Source organism: Octopus bimaculoides, chromosome 10, assembly GCF_046866305.1.
Source record: "Octopus bimaculoides isolate indiv1 chromosome 10, ASM4686630v1, whole genome shotgun sequence".
NCBI lineage: Eukaryota > Metazoa > Mollusca > Cephalopoda > Octopoda > Octopodidae > Octopus > Octopus bimaculoides.
In genome coordinates, this window is record NC_142937.1 from 56,652,639 (window position 1) to 56,674,746 (window position 22,108).

General features: G+C 40.7%; 1 long non-coding RNA gene across 1 annotated transcript; it reads left to right on the forward strand.

The window, feature by feature from the left end:
* The first annotated feature begins 332 nt into the window (after window positions 1-332).
* LOC149133742 (uncharacterized) lies at window positions 333-20,299 on the forward strand. The gene is made up of 2 exons (XR_016243425.1): window positions 333-2,228; window positions 18,539-20,299. It is a non-coding gene; the product is annotated as an uncharacterized LOC149133742 (long non-coding RNA).
* The last annotated feature ends 1,809 nt before the right edge of the window (window positions 20,300-22,108 follow it).

The window sequence follows — 22,108 nt, forward strand, 5'->3', positions numbered from 1 at the left end:
AAAAACGTGTTTATATTCTTGAATGTGATAAAGTGTAGAATTAGATTATAATCATGCTTCCAGCTATAATGTTGCTGCCAGCTATAATGTTGCTGCCAGGATTTGAAAAATAGGGCAGATTTTCCCCCTTATTTTGTGATTTAGGGGGAATTTTTGAAAAACAAGGGGGAATTCGCGGCAGTGTACAGTGAACAAATTGAATATACTTCTCGGCAGTGGCTAAAACGCGAACCTATCAAGTTTATGCATAAATTTTCTTTTTATAGCTGTTTCCTTTTACAACGGCTAAACATTTTCTGAAGCAGCACCCCTACTAACTTAATCCACGAGCCACCACTGCATGGAGAGTGGGAAAGCTGGCTTTCTCCAGATATCCCGATTGCTCACCTCCCTCCTGGCTCCACTCAGACCATCTCCCGTCGCTGTCTTGTCGTCCCGAAACATACTGCGCCATGTCTTCCGTGGTCTTCCTTTCGGTCTTTTTCCTCCTTCTGGCGCCTATTCCATCACGATAGCAGCATGTCTCTCCTGCGGTAATCGAAGCAAATAGCCAGTGTAGGAGAACTATTTCATTTTGTCGGAACAGTATCTTTATATGGGTGATTTGGATAGCACAGCTAACTCTTGTTTGACCCGCGCATAAATACACACTGTCGCCTTGTCGCCAGGAACGCGCGTAAGCTTAAACAGTTCCAGCCAGGCTTTCGAGGAAATAATACTTATCTGCTATGTTCCTGACTGAACTCACAACCACGTTAACTTTTCTAAGGGTTGTACATTCTAAAACCTATTGGATTATGTAACTGCTCAGGCTTTTATCACGTTTATGATTCTTATTCTTGTTAAATACTGTAAGTGTGTATTTTGTAATATGCTACACAAATACCATTTGAAATTGCCACCTTTTGAAAAGAACTCTGGTTATTTCTTCTGTTAATCTCGAACATCGTTATGCCATATTTGTTAATGTTATATTCAGCATGCTGACAAGTTTCAATTTATTTCTTTCGCAGATTCACTTTATAATAAATTATTATCATTGTATTCAACCTTCTGACTTTCTTTAGAGTTATTCGTCTCAGCTTATTGAAAACCCCAGATGATAATTTAGTGCCTCTCCACTAAACCAGTAAACTGTCTCTGCTACTTAGTCACCACATCCTACAAACATCCCATGCTAGCTCTTCTCATCACCTCTTAGTTTCTCACTCTGTCCAATTAAGAGATGCTCAGGACTGAAAGTAAGCAGCATCGATGGAACACGGTCCAGCAACTGAAAGATCTTCGCTGTTTTCTTCCAGGTTCCAGGCTCTTAGTATAAAAATAGATGAGTATAGCTGCAGCTTTATCTTCTTACTGGTGGTCTTCTATCTCCATATTGGATGAAGCCGTTGGAATATTGATGTTGCTTTATCTATCCTGGTTTTGGCTTCTGCATCACTCTCGTTAGAAATACAGCTTCCAAGATAAGTAAGCTTATCGAAGTACTTGATTTCATCTTAACCGAGATTAACAAGTTGTGATTGGGTTCCATCAATTGACATGGCTTTGTTGTTTTTTTTTTTGTTTTTTGTTTTTTTCAGTCCTAATCCGCAGACCTGCTTTTACTCCCAAACTGAATAGGCTATCTGTCGTCGCCTGCAGCATATCTCTATCGGACTTAATAGCGCCAAGTTCTCTGCAAAATCCAAAGCATCAGTCAACCCAGTTCCCGTGTTATTCCAAAACGTATTATCCATTGCATTCTGCATAATGAAGTCACTTACCATCAGGAACTGAAACATTGAAATATGCAACCCTGCCTCACACAGATGGCAATTTCGAATATATCGGTGATTCTGCAGCTCGTCTTCGTGCAGCACTCTTGAGTTCCTATACAGAGACTTGATATATCTGCTCGAGACCCCATAGATTCATACATAGTATACATGTATATATTCGTATGTATGGACACGAGTGTGTGCGCGCGTGTATGTGTACATGCACGTTTGTGTGCATGTGTGCGAAACTAGGATTCATTCGTTTGCTCCAAATGATTTTTAATTTGTGCGTTACGTTATTGTCATTAAGACGTTACAATGTCCGTAACGTTTTTCCCAGAACATTCGTTTCAAATAATTTTCAGTCTCTTTCAACTTTTCGCAGTGATTAGAGGCTAAAGAGTGCATGCGCCAAGGCGCTCATCCAAGCATGTGAAGACTAGTATGAAGTTATAGTCATCTTACCTAGTATGTATGCATATATGTATGTTTTTTCTTTTGTTTATATATAAACCATCTTTACTTGGGCATGCACAGTCACACATGCACACTTGTTGTGGACTTTCTAAAAGTTACTTTTGCTGTTATCCTTAGAATTCTGTTCTGTTAAATTGTCCGATGTCTTTTTCTCATCACCCACTTAATTTTATTCTATCTACCTTTATACACTCAGGGGTGTATCTAGGGTACTTAGACTATTCGCTTTGCCAAATCCAAAACTGGGTCTCTGTCATGAACAAAAGATAAATCCCTTAAATCGCAATTTCAGCCAACCTTTTTTGTTTGATATTTTACTAACGTAAATATTTGAACTTTATGTTGCAAATGTATTTGTATGTCTTTCCTTCTGACTTTCCTCTTCTTTCCTTCTCTTTCATTAAATCCCGGCCATTTCAAGCTAGCCACTGCATAACCATGCGTGTTAGCTTATCCATGTTGCAAACCACCAATTACTGGATGCCCACCCTGATTCACTCCCCTGATAAGTGACATGGCTTCAGCCACCGTCTGAAACTGCCAGTGTATTACCTTGCATGACAACGTGGGTAGAGGTTGATATCTTAACATCTCTGATGGTCTTAAGTATGTAGTGGCGCGAAATTATAGCCGCCATTGAGGAAGTACTATTCTGCGCATGCGCAGGGGACTTCACCACCGGAAGTCCCTCGAGTTGCGCATGCGTAGTAAAACTCGTACTTAAAGAGAGAGTTTCACTTTGTTAAGTGAGTTGAGCTGAGACCTTCTACGTGACAACACCTCGCTCCTCCACGAAGCACTTTTAGACTGTTCTCTGGCAGGCATCAAGGAAGCCCTTTAACCTATGTTGATTATTTCTCCTTATAAAGGACCCTTTCCTGTGCTCTCTCGCACACCCAAATTTTTTAAAATAGACGCTAATGGTCGTACGGAGACCGTCTGAAGAAAGCGTATTTTGATAAAACTACATCTTCCGTTGACAATACTGACATACCCCCTTTTCAACCTTTGCATACACCTTTGTCAACATCATCACCAACACATACACCTGTGAAAACTCCACCTTCATCGTTGAGAACTACCACAAGTGAACCCTATGTCACTAGGTCTGGCCGTACAGTGCACTGGCCGAAGAAACTCTCCAAGACAATTTATATTTGACTGCATTGTATATTATTGCATTTTTCAGCATTCCTTTTGTAAAAAAGGCTCAGACTGTGTTTTTCCCTATTAGTACTGAACACTCAGACATTTCTTGCGCCACTGCATCAATAACAAGTAATAAAGGAACTGCAGTGACGTAAGCAAAAAAAATTTTTTTTACAGCCAACATTTACCAAGCTGAACTTGACTTGTGCCGCTGGAATATTATTTTTCATTCTCTGTATTAACGAATTGTTTCTTTTTCATTGTATATCTACAGCCGCATCTTGTTTCAGGCGCCCACTACAATCCTTTCCTTATTCGTGCTACGCACTCGGGGGAGGGGGCCATTGTAGTGACGCGAAATTATAGCCGCCATTGAGGAAGTACTATTCTGCGCATGCGCAAGGGACTACACAACCGGAAGCTCCTCGAGTTGCGCATGCGTAGTAAAACTCGTACTTAAAGAGAGAGTTTCACTTTGTTAAGCGAGTTGAGCTGAGACCTACGTAACAACACCTCGCTCCTCCACGAAGCACTTTTACACTGTTCTCTGGCAGGCATCAAGGAAGCCCTTAACCTTCCAATACCAATTACAATTTAATCAGCGGCTGCTAAGCTGAATGACAGGAACTGTGAAACCAAGCATCATCATAAATAAAAACCTTTTTATTATGTTGTTAATTGTTCTAATGTCTCTTCATATATAATGCTGTTGAAAGGTGATAGAGAGAGACTAAAGTCTCTATGCCAACTATGACAACTATCAAACTATTTACAAGTATTAAAAAAATTATTAAAGATTTGTATAGAACTACATTCAGAGTATGTCTATAAGCTATTGTGTTTAGACCTGGTTTCTATCCTCAAACTGTTCCGTTTTGTAGATGCAATTAGAAAAATCAAAAATCTGCAGCAATCTCGGTCCCAGTGTAAAGAAACTGATTGTAGTGGTCGTAGTTTTGACGGTGGTTGTGGTCATCGTAGTTTTGACGGTGGTTGTGGTGAAAACAGATACAGTGTTGATGGTGACAATGGTCGAGATAAGTATGGGAGGGGGATAAAATAGTATCGGTGGTTACATTGGCGACAGGAGCGGTGTGATGTTTGATGCTGAGGTGATGGTGGTAATAATGGTGTTCATGATAGTGTTAGTTGTGTGATGGTGGTATTGTAGTGGTTATACTGGTTGTGGTGATGAAAGTGACCGAGTTTTTTTTTTTTTCTACCAAGGAGGTTATGTTTTTACCGGCGTTGGTTTGGGGAATTGGGCGATTTTCAGCATGCGTGTATATGGGTAGAAATGAGCTGCTTGGTGGAGGTCTGCGCTCTCCGAGTGCTTTTCTAGTTTGATTTACTTTTCACAGAATTTTTTTATAGTAATTTTTATTTTGTTACCAAGAGTACATTGATGCGAATGTAAATCTACTTTGATATTCGAAATTTCGGAATTTCGCTGAAATGTGTATAACCGGAGCTAATAAGAACACTTGATCATATAGCTCATAATAGTGGTGACCAAACTGCGGTCTGCGAGGCTTTATAAATGACACGCCTAGTTGACCCTATCATACAGGACCAAAAGAACAAAAAATCAACACATTTTACAAATGTTTAAAATTACAAAGGTTGATTTATATGCAATGAGTTACGAGCATACAGAGAAGCAATCAGAGCGTGATATTCAAGACGATCCCAGAAATGTCCACATTAATGAAAAATACTCTGCATACCAACTAGAGGTCTTGTAAGATTTATCTATCTCATTCATCTGGAAAACTGATATCAACGAATAGTATAGATATACTTCCCTAATGTAGAGAAACAGAGAAAGCTTACACATGTCTAAACAAACAAACATCATGATAATGCGTGACCATCAGACAATTAGCAAATTTGGTTGGTCGGTGGTCCCCCATCCAAATCTGACGCTCTTCGACTTTCACAAGTTCCACAGAATGAAAAACATAATTCGGGGATAAACGATTTGATGGCACGGACGAGATGAAAGTGATTGTAAAAAAGTGTATACAGCAGAGCCACACTTGGATTTTCTCAAACAAGATTCGCGAGTTGGGTTTAATGACAGTGAATGCATGGCTTGTGATGAAGATTATGTTTAATACCTTTGTATTGGAGTTGAGTTACAGAGCTACTCTATCAAGATGTGCAAAGTGAACGACCTATATCCCTTAATAAAAAAGTTACGCACGCCCCTACCCATGTTCTATTACTTTCGGTAATACTTACGTGTGTGTGTGTGTTCAAAACATGAGATATTGTTTATTGCTTTATTTCCTACGTGTACTGTGCTATACTAAAACTCTGCGTTCATACTAAATGATACAAGGACAATAACACGAACGGGAATACACTTCCTGAATTCTATTTATTTGTTCTACAATTTAAGCTTTAAATCGCACCAGATAACTATAATTGTGTGTGTGTACGTATCGCTGTTCATTAACTGCCCCGGACTTCGACGTCTCCTAACATTCTGTCTTTACTGCCTGCTGGTATGCGCAGGTATCATCTGGAATGTTAGGGAGTGTAGCATGTCAGGAAAGCTATTTCAGTTGTCACGTCGTAGCACAGTTGTGCTATGGCATTTCACATCGTCATAGTTATTTATTTTTTTCTTCTTTTACATTGAACCTGTTGTCAAGGAACATGCTATGTCGATTATTATACATGTTCTTTCTTTTTTATTCATCACAACACTGTCCAGTTTCCGATGTCTGGTTGAGTGACACTGTCCGGTTTCCGATGTCTGGTTGGGTGATTGCACAGGATCATTACACCCCACAGGATTTTGCAGTTCCTATTTTCGGTAACTCCTACTGGAATTTGCTCACACCCCGACTTCGCTCTTTGTAGGCCGTGATTTCCACAGAGCTCCCAATGGATCATTCTTGCCAGATTGTCATAGCGCCGTTTGTATTCGCGTTGTGCCAATTTCGGGCACTCGCTAACGATGTACCATACCGTTTCACCCCTCTCACCACACATTTTGCATTTGTCGCTATCGGTAGTGTCCTTAACGCTTGTTCCTGAGCTGCACATATGAATGCTTCTGTCTCTATCTTCAGGCCACTCCTCCTCCTCCACCTCCTCCTCCTCCTCATCATCATCATCATTATTGTTATTATCAATGTTTGACTTTTTGCTTTGTATTTGTACAAGTTGACTCCAAGTTTCACCCAGTGGCCTCAAGAGACAAGTTAGACGTTGAAGTTGGTGTTATGACTAAGGTGCCATATATTTGGTTTTGCACAGAGTATTGTCCTATAGAGTATCTGTCAAAACAAGTAAATTAGAAGTTTGTTTTAAAAGTTATTTGAGCATAAGATAATAGTCTGATGTTAAGGTGACAGTAAAAGCTGTTTGCTGTTATGTACATTTAAAAGTATTTTGGCACTGTTTACGGATTTAAATATTTTAGGGATTACATAGACAATATTTTACGTAGGATATTAGCACCCATGAGTACTATTTTCTTAATTTCTTCCATTTGGGGATTTCCTGATATCCGAGCTAGGTAGGAATCAGCCCTTTTGCTATCATTCCTAGGGCACTTATGACAACAGGTCTTGAGGTTCTACATTTTGCCAATTTCTATTTCAAGATCTTCATACTTGCTCAGTTTTTGGTAGGTCTTGACAGATACATTTATGTCAATTGGAACAGTCATATCAATGAGGTGGCATGATTTTTGTCTGAAATCTTTCAATATAATGTCTGGCCTATCCGCATCTATCTTTCTGTTAGTTTGAACGGTGAAGTTCCAGAGGAGCGAGATGTGATCATTTTCAAGCACTGGAGGTGGTTCGTGTTCCCACCAGTTTTTATCATGGGGCAAGTCCAAGTTTTTGCAAATTACCCAGTGAATATACTGTGCTGCTCTATTATGCCTGTTGAAATACTCTGTAGGTGCAAGAAGGTTGCACATGGAGACAACATGATCAATGGTTTCATTTTGTTGTTTACATACATATATTGGGCCTGGTTTATTATTATTATTATTCAGTAGTTTTATTTTTATAACGTGCTTTCACTTCACTACCGAGCGCAGCTCTGTGCGCCTTGGGTATGTGCTGTGGTTTGCTGTGGTGCTCTTATGTTTACTGTATTGAAAGTGTTTTGCGTAGGATGTGTGCAGTACCCAGTAGTGCAATTTTCTGTATGTTATATATATTTGTAAGTCCTGCTATTTTTGTTATGTATTTGTCTGAATATTTTTTTTATTATACCTAAGGCACCTACTATGATAGGAATTGTTTCTGTTTTTAGATTCCACATTCGAGTTATTATTATTATTATTATTATTATTATTATTATTATTATTATTATTATTTATTGTTATTATTATTTGTGGTGCGATGGAGGAAGAAGACAACAAGAAGCAAAAGGACAGAATGAAGTGTTGGACCTTACCTTGCCGACCGCAGCGGGGTACACGATCGCTCCTAATCAGAACACGTCTTTCTCGTAACGTCGCTGTTTTCTCACTGGCCCCACGTGCTAGCCTTCGACCGCGTGTCGCCGACTTCCGATCTGACACTTCCGATCTGACCCGTCCGGTCTGGCCCTTCCGGTCTGGCTTCACCTCTGTTTGCCTCACCCCTCTCCACCACAACGCACAGCTCATCACAGCCTATAACACCACACGCCCCCCTGATCTATAGATCATTCAACCGGCTCTCCCACTTACTCCTCGCTCCCGAACTACCTTAATTGGTTTCATAATCAGCCAACCAGGGAGGAGGGTACCGCTTCCTCTGTGGTCGCTGTGCGACCCCGGGACTGGCCTGAGTTCCTGGCGCACTGCCTTCATCATCTTGCCTACTGCTGCTGTCTTCATCATCCTGCCCACTGCAGCTGGTTCCATCCTCTGAAGCACTGACAATCTTCCGCACATCCAAAACATGGCGTGGCATACCATCGACTGAGGCGTTGTTCTTTGAATTGATGGAGGTTACAGTTCCTTTCCCCCATTGTGATGTGCACCGTGCATTTGGGGGTTTTACCCAAACTTCTTCCCCGATCTGCACGAAGGTGTGCTCTTTTTCTCCCCGGAGTCGCATTGATGCAATACACGGGTGCCTCCACTCGTACCTGAATATTGCCCTGTGTGGCACCGACTCCTCAGCCTGTCCTGACCTGGGCGACATATTGTACCAAAATACGGTCTCGATTGGCGAAATGTGGCCCCTCTCTGCCATGGTCTTGATGGTACGATGATGCCTATCCACCACTCCATTTCCACTTGGCCGGTATGCCGCCCTGGAGAAGCGGCTGACCTGCCACCCGTCAAGCATTTCTTTCAGCACCTCCGAGCGAAATGCAGTGCCATTATCCAGCAGCAGCTCATCCACGGGGCCTCGTTCCAGGAATATCCCATTTAACACTCCTGCGATTTCCTCTGCAGTCCCCGGCTTCATCTCCCTCCATATGGCCATCCGCCCCGGTCCGCAGTCAACCATTGAGAGGTACGTCCCCTGCCGGTAGTGTGTTACGTCCACTGCCAGTCGTTTCCAGTTGTGGGCCACTGGAATACTTCCCGCTTCATGTACGCCCGGAGCAGGGTCAATAGACTGGCACCTGTCACAGCTGCTAACCACTCTCTGCACGCTCCGCCTCGTTACCTCGGAGTCAACTTTCCTTGCGAGGAACAACGTCCTGTCCACTCCCATGTGATGCATGGTATGCAGTCTCCTCAACTCCGAGTCACTCAGACAGCATACTGCAGCCACAGCCTGCTCCGCATCCTCTGGCACCTGCAACCAAGCTCGCTTTACCCTGGTTAGGACGTCTGCCCTGTTCTTTTCGGAAGGCACAAAGATTACGCTCAACTCCAGATCGAACTCAGCGGTTAGCTCCCGCAATATTCCCAATCGGTGCTTTACCAGCATCTCCGTAGCCCCTTTGGTTCGCACCCTCCGCTCATTGGTGAGGACTGTCGTCACCCAACCAAGCACAGTGGCCGAATCGGTTCTAATCTCGATGGTGCACAGCCCCCACTTCAAGGCCAGGTTCACCCCCTTCAGCACGGCATCCAACTCCGCCACGTTGATATGGTTGCAGTCATCCATCTTCCTGAGCCAGGCTGCATCTTCCACCACGGTGTCTCCCATTTCCAAGACAACCCCTATTGCGATACTACTGGCGTCACACCAAACGATCCCACTCTTTGATTTGGGAACATACCAACTGCCCCTCACTGGATCCTCTGCTCTCACTCTGACCAAGACTTCCTGCATCATGTCGGTCGTTTTCTCCCCAACTCTGTCATTCCACTTTGCTCCTTCGGCTCGTCTCTTGAAGCTACATGCTGTCCGAAGTCATCCTGCAACCGGGTAATGTCCCACCAGCTTCCCGCACACCGAGAACAGTTCCCGCCTACTCACGCTGGTGCCCATTTCAGGGATCTCGTTTCCTCTCCGGAACACCAGCTCGCCCGATCTGTCTTTTTGTAGCTTCAGCCCCAGCGTAGCTCCCCCCACCATCGACTCAGGCGGCTTCGCAATCAGCCCGAACCTCTCCAGGTGTCTCACTACCTCGGTGGCTGGTACTACAGTCTCGTCAACCAAAATGTCGTCGATGTTGGAACTGGTGGCCTTCCTTATCCTCTCCTCTTTCCCTAGGACGGACTTGAGCACCATCGCCATAATTTTCGGAGCAGAATTCAGCCCGAAATCAGTACGTCTCACCGCAAACGTCCGTTGCCTCGCCTCCCGTGTGGCACGATATATGGTCGTTCAGCTCCCTAAAGTCCAGCACCGGTCTGAGTTTTCCTTTCGTCGGCTGCACCACCGCCATCAGAGGCAGCACTCCACTCACCACCTCCTCTTTCCACGGGACAAGGACTCCTTCCTTGATCCATTGTCTGAATATTTTTTTTATTATACCTAAGGCACCTACTATGATAGGAATTGTTTCTGTTTTTAGATTCCACATTCGAGTTATTATTATTATTATTATTATTATTATTATTATTATTATTATTATTATTATTATTTATTGTTATTATTATTTGTGGTGCGATGGAGGAAGAAGACAACAAGAAGCAAAAGGACAGAATGAAGTGTTGGACCTTACCTTGCCGACCGCAGCGGGGTACACGATCGCTCCTAATCAGAACACGTCTTTCTCGTAACGTCGCTGTTTTCTCACCGGCCCCACGTGCTAGCCTTCGACCGCGTGTCGCCGACTTCCGATCTGACACTTCCGATCTGACCCTTCCGGTCTGGCCCTTCCGGTCTGGCTTCACCTCTGTTTGCCTCACCCCTCTCCACCACAACACACAGCTCTATTATTATTATTATTATTATTATTGTTATTATTATTATTATTATTATTATTATTATTATCTTCCTTTGTTATTTGTACTGCGGTCTCTTCTCTATTTACCTCTTAACTACATACCTATATGAAAGGTGAGGGATGAATAAATGAATGAAACACACCTTGAAAATGTTATTCCCGATGAAAGAAAAACGAAAGAAAGAAACATCACAAAGATCAACAAGTCGTGTGGAAAACATGCTCATCTTTTCAATCTTTTACTTGTTTCGGCTGCTACGCTGAGTCATCGCCTTAAAGAGTTTAGTGAAACAAATCGACTCCAATACTTATGCTTTTTCACATCCAGTACTTATTTTGATGGCCTCTTTTGCTAAGTTACGGAGACGCAAGCAAAAACAAACAGAATAAAAAAAACAGAGGTTGTCCAGCGGTGTGGGACACACATATTCAAACACAAAGACTCACGCATACACACACACATCATCATCATTGTTGTTTAATAACCATGTTCCATGCTGGTATGAGTTGTACAATTGGACAGAATCCGGTAGGCTTAAGGACCGCATCATGCTCCAGTTTCGCATGCATACATACATACATACATACATACATACATACATACATACATACATACATACAATGGGCTTCCGCATAGTTTCTGTCAACAATTAAAAAAAAGAAAGCTCACTAAGCAGTGGCCGGTTCAGGGTGTAATGATTTATGCAGCATTTCGTAGAGAAGGCAAGCAGTTCTTTAGTGGGAAAGTCACCAAAATTGTAACGATTATGTGCACGTGCTTGCACGCTGACATTACCAAAAGCGTAACGTTTTATATGTAGCGAATAAATGATAGAGGATAAAATTATTATTAGTGATGAGATGTAACATACAACTGTTTGGTACACAGATTATTTGCCGTACTATTGTCCATTCGCCTTTTTTTGACCGGTCGCCAAACAACCAAGGAAGCAGAGCCAAACTTGGAAAGCTGGATATGAGTCAGAGAACAATGGAAATTAGTGAGTTTATCTCTCTTGAACTGTATTTAGCCCAAGAATTTTCACTTTAACAGTAAAACTTAACTGTGTCAGTTGCCTCCTATAAGTTTCTAAGTGCAAAAGGCGAGAGCAGAAGGAAAAGAAACTAGTAGAAAAATTTAGGCTAGGTTTCGAATCTAGGAAGCTATTCTTTACAGGGGTTATAGTAGAAGACACCCAAGACACCAAGCGATGGGACTAAACACGAAACCGTGTGGTTGCAAAGACAACTTCTTAAACACACGACCATAATCAAATTGGTGATCTTACAGGAAGCTACATATACTGTGGTAGAAACAGAGAACGAAAGATATTTACTGCTCGTGGGGGAGATAATTGTTTCTAAGCATATCCATTTTTTGTCCTGTGAAGATTTTTTTTTTCAAAGGGTGAAAAGAGAAAGAGCATACATCTTATTGCATATAATTCTTTTTATTATTATTCTTTATTATCGCAGTAGCCATATATGATATTATTTCATCCTTTTTTGGAATCTTCAGCATGGCGCAACCAGAGACTTTCGAGTTATTTTATTTAACATTTGTAAACAAAAACCAAGGTTACAGTTAAGACGATCGATTTTTAAAAAACTTTTTATGACAGTGGAGACGAAGGAAGAGAGAAAGAGATAGGGAGAAAAACCACTTATGTGGTTTTAGTATATCTTGCATGTTTCTTCTTTTCTTTCTGTATATATCCATTATTAATTTGCCTTGCGTAATGGTCCTTTATGTAGCTACATTTACTGTTCTCACTGTAGTCCAAGACTTCTGTTTTACTCAGGTGCAAATGTGGAATTTCTGATTATATTCTCTTTTTTGCTTTGTTCATCGGGATGATTAAGAATCATAGTCTTTTATCCAATCTCGCTATAACACTTTTGTCATGAATTTTATTGGACTGCATTTTGAATCTAGTCAGTTTCTCACACGTTGTGGTCTTACATAACTAGACTGTGCTTTAGAAAGCAATAACTATAGGCTTAACTTGTTTTCAATATAATCCAGCACTCCTCTAATTTCTTCTTAAATGAAAACTAATATAAAATCCTCGGTGAATTACAGAGAGACTTGTTTTGTTTACATCAATTTTATAAGTTATTCAAAAATGAGAAGAAAGTGTCAGTCACCAACAGATTATTGAGGTCGATGTGACTGATTCTCCAGGTTTACAGGTTTATATCCGCAACAAATGTCTGTTGCGAATACTTTCAAGAAAGTGAACACCTAAGGAACTCTGCACTGCACATACATAATAAACCCTTCCAAATTTTGTCCCTTTCCACCCCATTAAGTTCACAATCGTGCGTGCGTGCGTGCGTGCATGCGTGCGTGCGTGCGTGCGTGCGTGCGTGCGTGCGTGCGTGTGCGTGAGTGAGTGTGCATGTATGTTACAGTGTTCATGTGCATATATATATATTTGTTGTGATATAAATTTTCCAATGGTTGAATAAGACTCATAACATTTCTCTCGGGGCTGACCGCCATTGAACACCATGGTGGCCGGCAGACACGACCAAATGCTCCTCTATGTCCGTGATCGCAGCTCTGGACACAAGTTTCTCATCGATACAGGAGCAGAAGTCAGCGTGATCCCGGCTTGATCACGGAAAGCAGAGCCAACCTTTAACAGCCGCCAACGGGACCACAATCGAAGCATACGGTCATCGCACCCTTCTCTCAACATCGGCCCACAAAAATACACATGGGCATTCACCATCGCTGAAGTCCATCAGCCCATAATCAGCGCAGACTTTTTTTCGAGCACACTTGCTACCGGTGGATTTGCGGGGAAGATAACACCTCGACAACAGCACATACGCTTCCGTGCCTCTTGCAACATCTGCACATGCCCACCCCCACCCCGCTTAGCAACCATCTCGTAGACCAAGAACAAATTGTCGGATCTTCTTGTAAGTCACCCCAATCTCACCACTCCGACATTATCCAAACCTACTGCCCGCCACGGGGTGACACACCACTTCTCCCCCCCCCCCCCCAGTGCACAGCCGCGCACGTCACCTATCATCAGACAAACTTGCAATCGCAAAGGCCGAGTTCAACAATATGGAGGCATTGAGCATAGTTGGCCGATCAAGCAGTCCCTGGTCATCACCCCTGCATGTAGCCCCCAAATTCAACGGAGGTTATCGACCCTGCGGAGATTACCGCCGTCTCAACGCGGATACGACACCTGACCGCTACTCCATTCCACCTATACAAGATTTTTCAGCCCAGCTAGCCGGGTACTCGGTTTTCTCCAAGGTTGACCTCATCCGGGGATACCACCAAATACCAGTACAAGACGACGATGTGCCGAAAACCGCTGTGATCACTCCTTTCGGTCTGTACAAATTCCTACGTACACCTTTTGAGCTGAAAAACGCAGCACAATCCTTCCAACGCCTGATAGACACTGTGTGCAGAGGTCTTGATTTTTGTCTTTGCATATTTAGATGACATCCTTATTTCAAGCCCAAACGCAGAGCTACATAAGAAGCGCCTAGTGACTCTTTTTGATAAGCTGGAACAGTATGGTTTAGTAACCAACCCCACCAAGTGCGTTTTTGGTGCAACAGAAATCGACTTCTTGGGACATCGAGTCACAAGTGCTGGCGCTACACCCCTGCCAGAAAAAGTAAAAGCTATCCTATCCTTTCCACGCCCCACCACAAGCAAGGCTCTACCTTAATTCGTGGGCATGGTAAACTTTTACCATCGCTTCATCCCTTCTGCTACAAAAGTGATGACACCCCTATACAAAGCACTGTCAAAAGATGGTTTAAAAAGACAGGTGAAGAGGGATAGTACAATGACTTCAGCCTTCGAATCCACAAAACAAGTCCTGGCCCAAGCAACCATGCTGTCCCATCCTCACATGTCAGCTTAGACTGCATTCACGGTTGACCCATCCGACACAGCTATTGGGGACGTTTTGGAACAACACATCAACAGTCAGTGGCGATCGCTCGCCTTCTTCAACTAACAACTACGACTCCCTGCACAGAAATACAGTGCTTTTAACAGGGAACTACTGGCTGTCCATCTAGGTGTCCGCCACTTTCGGTAGTTCCTTGAAGGCCGCTCGTTTACAGTATTCACGGATCACAAATTACTCACCTTTGCTATGAGCAAGCTCTTGGAGCCTTGGTCTGCACGCCAGTTACGACAGTTATCGGCAATTTCTGAGTACACCACAGACATCCAACACATAGCCGGCAAGGGAAACCCACTTGCCGACGCACTCTCTCGTGATCCTACCCGCTCTCACATCTACCTCGCACCAATAACGGAAGGCTTGGTTTACGAAGCTATGGCTGCAACCCAACAGACAAATGACGAGATCAGAACGTTAAAACGAATGAAATGCCACTGAGCATTTTGTCTGACGTTCTCACGATTCTGTCATCTTGCCGCTTCACTAATGCATGAGATATTTTCAGTAAATCTATACTATATATAAAACAGAGATGTGTGTGTAATCGCTTTTCACGGGAAATCGACTTCACCAAATGCTTCCATACTTGTGATGCGTGAATAATTTGACCTCGGATAAATCTTAGGCTCTTCATTTGATTTTTTTAATTAAAAATAAATAATATTGCTTTATATTTAAGATTCACTTCTTTAAAAGGTTCCTCAATGTCAACTTCCGGTATTGACATAACCGCAAAAAGCTTCACTCTCTATTTTGTGTGTGAGTGTGGGTTCGTGTGTATGAGAGAGAGAGAGAGTAAATACTACATACACACTGCTCTCTCACTCTGTCTCACACACATACACACGCGCACACACACCCCTTGACTCACTCACACTGTCTCTTACAAACACACACATACATAAATGTATACAAACATATTTACAAAGTCACACGTGTGTATGCGCGCGCGTGCGTGTTTGTAAGACACACAGTGTGAGTGAGTCAAGGGCTGTGTTGTCATATGCATACATCCAAAGATGTATGTATATTTTGCATGTACGTATACATGACAACAAACCTCTCTCTCTCACTCACACTCTGTCTCTTACAAACACACACATACATAAATGTATACAAACATATTTACAAAGACACACGTGTGTATGCGCGCGCGTGCGTGCGTGCGTGGGGGGTTCCACAATCGCCATTTATTTCAATTACTCTTGTGAGGATATTCACGTAAATCATTTTTTTTCATTTAATCCCCATTTTAATTTTCGTAAAAGTTTCCAGGTACCAATGAGGCTTTTTGGCACATCTTCAATTTTCCCCATTCATGAGAGGCGCCCAGCCATCATTCATCTGAGAGTCCATCTACAGAATGTCCTCTCAAATTTCTATACAGCATATTTGCCTTTTTTTTTCTTCAAGTATATAAGCAACAATTTCATTCCCGAGCAACGCCGGGTGCCTTTGCTAGTATTCTAAATAGCTGTGTGAGTAAGATACTTGCTTCACAATCATGGATGTCTTGGGTTCAGCCCTACTATGTGACATCATGGGTATGCGTTTTCTACAATAATCTTGGGCCGACCAAATCCTTGTAAATGGATTTGGTAGACGGAAACTGAAGGAAACCCATCGACTCTGTGTGTGTGTGTGCGTGTGGTATGTATCTATGTGTGCGTGTCTTTCTGTTAGTGTTTGTCCTCGGTCACCGTTTCACAACCGTTGTCGATTTGTTAACGTTCCTGCAACTTGACGGTTCCGCTAAGAGACCAATAGGATAAGTACCAAACTTTTTCAAAAGTCCATTTGTTCGACTTGGTGGTACTGCAGCATAGCAGCTATCAAATAACAGAAACAAGTTAAGGATAAACGCTCGATGTGAAAGAGATGGATTTCATAATACACACAGCGTTTTTAGTTTCATCACAAAATCAGTTTCCTTTCTAAAGATGTCGAAATATCTGTAAATGAGGAGATAAAGTCTTCGATTTTAAGTGATATTATACGATACTGATAACATCTAAAATAATAATAATAATATTAATAAAGTGCTTCTTCGGACCTTCGGTAATATCGCCCCATCAACAAGAGTTCACTTTCTTTACAAGCAAATTACATCTCGAGCTGCGAATGCGTCTCGTCCTAAAAAAGGCAAGGGAAGTAACTCTTACATTTAAACGGTTATTTGACACGCACGTACATACACAGATACACATACGTCATTTTCATGTATGTACACGCAACTTCTGTATGTATGATCATCTATGAGTTCCAGTCATTTGATAGCAACCATGTAGACGCTCCAGATTTGACTCCCTTCTTTTTTAACCGCTGCAGAATTTTGTTACATTTTCTATCGTCATGATAAGCCATCTACCACTCTCTCCTCTCTCTCTCTCTCTCTCTGTGTGTGTGTGTGTGTGTGTGTGTGTGTGTGTGTGTGTGTGTGTGCTTGTGCCCCACCACACCGCTTGACAACCGTTATTGGTTTCATACACTTGCTCGTAACTTAGCGGTTCGGCATAAAAACCGATAGAATAAATAATAGGCTTTAAAATAAGCAGGTGATGTAAATGTACAAAAAAAACAGACAGAACGACAAACAAGGTGTATGGAACTTTACACTTCTCCGACTCATCATGAATCTTACTGTACACTGTTGTTCATTTTAAAAATAAGTATTCGAGTCGATTTATTCGACTAAAGCATTCAAGGCGGTGCCTCAGCAAGGCCGCAGTCAAATGAGTGAAACAAGTAAAAGATAAAAAGCTAATAGCTAGAATTCTTCTAGATTAGGTCTGACGAAGAGCTAAATCAATAGCCATGACTTTGACTAGCATATCAGTGCAAGGGAGAGTACTTCTTACTGAAAAGCATGCAAACTCAGTTTTCTAAATAAATGAAAATTAAATATTAATTTTAAAATTGACCTTCAATTCTAAAAAGTGGGTACAGAAGAACCCTAGAATTCTGTGAAAAAATTGTAGCTCTTTACATGTAGGTTATTTACCAAAACAGTTCTTGTGTCAATCCGTTATTCTGGTTTTCAAATAAGAGAAAGAGGTCTGTTGCAGTTAACTATCGCCTTACCTCATTCACTTTCCACATCCTCTAAGTTAGTGTTTTCCAGCCAGGGGTGCAAGACAGCATTATAGAGAAGTGCGTGTGTCCAGCCTTGCAGCCAGGCACTTAATTTGTATAATACTCTCCGGTGATTTCTCTGTTTTCTCTTGCAACAAATTGAAAGAGAAAACGTAAATATTTTGTCAAGAAAAGGGGAAATATATCGTGATATCTGGCTGCCTCCAGAAGAATACGCTAACAAATCGATTTGCAACCAACAACAGCAAAGTGCCAAAAACGATAATCGTGAAAGTACAGCATATGGGACGCCTTTGATCACACATGCTTGAGAAAATTATATTAACAAAGCGATTTGCAAATAACTTTCAGTCGTGAATATTGTTTCACGACAGTTTTTAAATTTATTTACCTAAACGGCTGATTGCGATAACTTTATCTGTTCCTTTTGTGAAAAAGGCATCTTTATTAAAAACTTATGAATTATGGAAATATATGAAGTAGATGTGGAATTAACGTTGTGATAACAATTAGAGTATTATATAATTGTAAGTAACATAGCGCTTTTTAACCATTTTTTGTGGGTTCAGATTAAGTTAGTCTAGCCTAGCTTAAAGCCTACAGTTAGATTAGGGAATTGGAAGCCATCAGCTGTCGCTGTGGTTATGCATGTGTTCCCAGTTTTGTTTTTTTATTAATAGTATTATTATTACACTTATTCTTGGATTTAATGGTATTACTGTCAGTGCGTTAGGTTCCCCGTTTCTCTTCCAGTCAACCTTATCCATATTTTTATTTCTTTTTCAGATAATAATTTAATCATATTAACCTTTCATCATGTCAAAAGAAAAAGGAAATGGAATGATGCCTATGTGCCTTTTGGTTTCACTTGCACGAGAAAAACTGAAGATTTGCAAAAGCCATAGTGCATGCTTTGCAATACTATGTTTTTCCAACGCAAATTTGAAGCTGTCTAAGTTACAAGAATATTTCAACAACCAGTATGGTGGAGCCGATGCTGTAGGCCATGATGCTGAATCGTCGAAAGCTAGAAGAACCCGTTTTGATTCTCGAGCAACCCTTCCAAAATTAGGTTTTGTATTTGTTGGCAAACCACCTCTGATGGTTTCATACCAAGTAGCGTATAAAGTAACCAAGTTCAAGTAGCCTCTTACAATTTCAGAAGAGTTTATCAAACCATGTGCATCAGAAATGGCAACAATTATTCTGAGAAAAGAAGCAAGAAAGAAGCTGGAATTGGTGCCGCCATCAAATAATGTTATTCAGAGCCGAATTGATGATTACAGTTCAGATATTTTGGAACAAGTAATCTCATTTATCAAGTTTAGTCCCTTGTAAATCTCTCTTCAGTTGGACGAAACAAATGATGTTTCAAGTGGCTATCAACTCATCGCATTCGTGAGGTATATCCATGATGGTGCCATAAAGGTAGATTTCCTCTTCTGTGAAGATCTGAAAACAACCTCGAAAGATGTGTTCCAGTCTGTGAAAAACTTCTTTTTTAAAGCATGATTTAGGTATCCAAATTATTGGCTCTGTGTATACTGACGGTACCCCTGCTATGCTAGGAAATAAATCTGGATTTTTTTGGCACTGATGAAACGGGAGATTACGCACTTGCAAGACACCCACTGTTTCCTTCATCGTCATGCTTTGGAGTCGAAAACATTGCCTCCAAAGTTGAAGGAAGTCCTCAACACTTCTATAAAGACCATCAACTGGAAGATCTTGGAAATTAACATAGTTTTGCTTTTCCACACAGAAGTCCGCTGACTTTCACGTGGGCGAGCTTTAACTCGCTCCTTCGAACTGCGAGAAGAAATCAAAGCTTTTCTGGAGAAACGTGACTATGATTTGCTCGGAGAATTGGAATCACAAAAATTCAACCAAATGCTAGCTTATATGACAGACATTTTCAGTCGTATGAATGATCTGAGTTTATCACTTCAAGGAAAAAAAATAAACATATTAAAATGTTGCGAAAAGTTAAATGCTTTGGTATCGACGAGCAAAAAAATCTTTAAATTTTCCATCACTTGAAGAAATGGTCGATGGTAATGAATCGTTTGATGGATATTTTGTTGCAGGAAAACTGGAAATTCTGAAGAATGGATTCTGAATCCATACTCTTTCAAATTGAATAATATGTCGAACGATGGAGAGCTGCGTGCAAATCGTGTTCTTGAAATGCAATTTGAAAGTAAGACTTTGGAAGAGTATTGGTGTTCGGCTATGGATACGTTTCCAAAAAAGCAGTAGTTGCACTCATCCCATTTCAACCACACATTCATGTGGATCTGGATTTAGTGCTCCTTTGTCAATCAAGACAAAATCTAGAAATTGCTTGAATGCACAGGCAGACATGCAGATTGCTATCAGCAACATAGTGCGACGTTTCGAAGAACTCATAACCAAGAAACAGAAACAAAAGAGTAATTAATTTTAAACTCATTTATGAACGTTTGAGTGTTAGTTCTTTCGATTTTTCATTTTGTAAAAATAAAATTTGTTATAAGATATATTTTAATATCTTATATATTATCTTGACCATATGTTTCGTTTTTGATAACATTATTGAAAAATTAGATAATATAAAATATGTTGCTCAAATTTAGTATAAGTTTACTTTCTTTATCATTAAATAAATTATTGATTTTTTAAGAGATGCAAAGACATCGTAAAAATTTTTTATAGGTGCGGACACAACAAAAGGTTGAGAACCGCTACTCTAAAGTGTTTGAACGAGTGGTGAGATGAAAGAAAACTGCATTCCTAAAGAGTGACAATTTTCTACTACAAATTATCAAATCAGTTTAATGGCCTTGGGTCAATTGCATAAAGTCAAAGAAATGAGAAACTATTAGTTTGCTACGAGGAGAAAATAATTTGTTAATTACTTTCGAAGAAATTGGTGATACTTAAATGAGTTCCATCTGTGACCATCCTGTCTTAATTTCAGATAATATATCCAAGATTACAATATCCAATACATATTTCCTTTTATTTAAGATGGGTTGTTGTGGGTTATTTAGCTATTATTTCTAGCGGGTCGAGTAAGGCCTCCGTCGTTGGTTGATCAAGGAAGACTACAGTGTTTCTGACGAAGGATGTGGTGCTTGAATTAAAAGAGTAGTCATTCGACATGCTAGAAATAGCAACCAAATTTCGCGAACTACTCATCGTCTTATAAGAAAGGAAGAACACATTTGATAATGCATAATAGAAGATTGTCACTCACTAGGAAGGCAATTTTCCTTCATCTCACCACTCGTTCAAACACTTAGAATAGCGGTTCGCAACCTCTTATTATGCCCGCACCCCTAAAAAATTTTTACAATGTTTTTGCACCCCTTAAAAAATTAATAATTTATTTAACGATAAAGAAGGTGAACTAACACTAAATTTGAGGAACATATTTCATATTATCACATTTTTTAAAAAATTATGTTAACAAAAATGAAAGATGGTCAAGAAAATATATAACAAATTAAAATAAATCTTATAACAAATTTTATAAGAACTAACACTCAAACGTTCATAAAACTGCGTACAAATCGTGTTCTTGAAATGCAATTTGAAAGCAAGACTTTGGAAGAGTATTGATGTTCGGCTATGAATATGTTTCCAAGAATTTGTGACAAAAGCAATGGCTTCACTCATCCTATTTGCGCCGACATACTTATGTCAGGATCTAGTATTCTTTGTCAATCAAGACAAAACCTAGAAATCGGTTGAATGCACAGGCAGACATGCAGATTCAGATTATAACTGAAACCGCCACTACAGAATCAACGTAAGGATTCGATTTGTTAAATGTAGCAATCAAATCTCCCTCAAATAATATCCTAGTCTTTTAAAAGGCAAGGAGACATTGGTTAATGTAGTCCTTGATATACAGTGTCTGAACAGAATTGGAGGTATGGCAACACCTTTGATCATGCTCAATTAGGGATGACACGGTGCTAAACATGAGATTGTTCCCATGTAAAACTCATTAAAAGCAACTTAAAAAAGTAGCGTGTTGTGATTTTTCAAAAAGCTCAAAAATGAAAATTCGGTTCTAGCATGACAATTGAATAGTACTCAGTTGTATTTATAGATTATGGGGCGTCCTATGGGACGACCTAGATGAGATGAGAGATATATAGATTAAAAAATTTAAGATTTTCAAGTAGTAGGCAGTCCTACTTATAAGTAATAGCACGCAATCCTGATAAGTAGAGTAATCTAGCAACTCTGGTTGAAAAATGTTTCACTATGTAAGGGAAATAACTCATTTCAAAAGAATTGTTTTTCAGTCAGTCGAAGAAAGCTTGCAGTGGAGGTTGGATCACCGTAAAAAGGAAGCATAGCCAC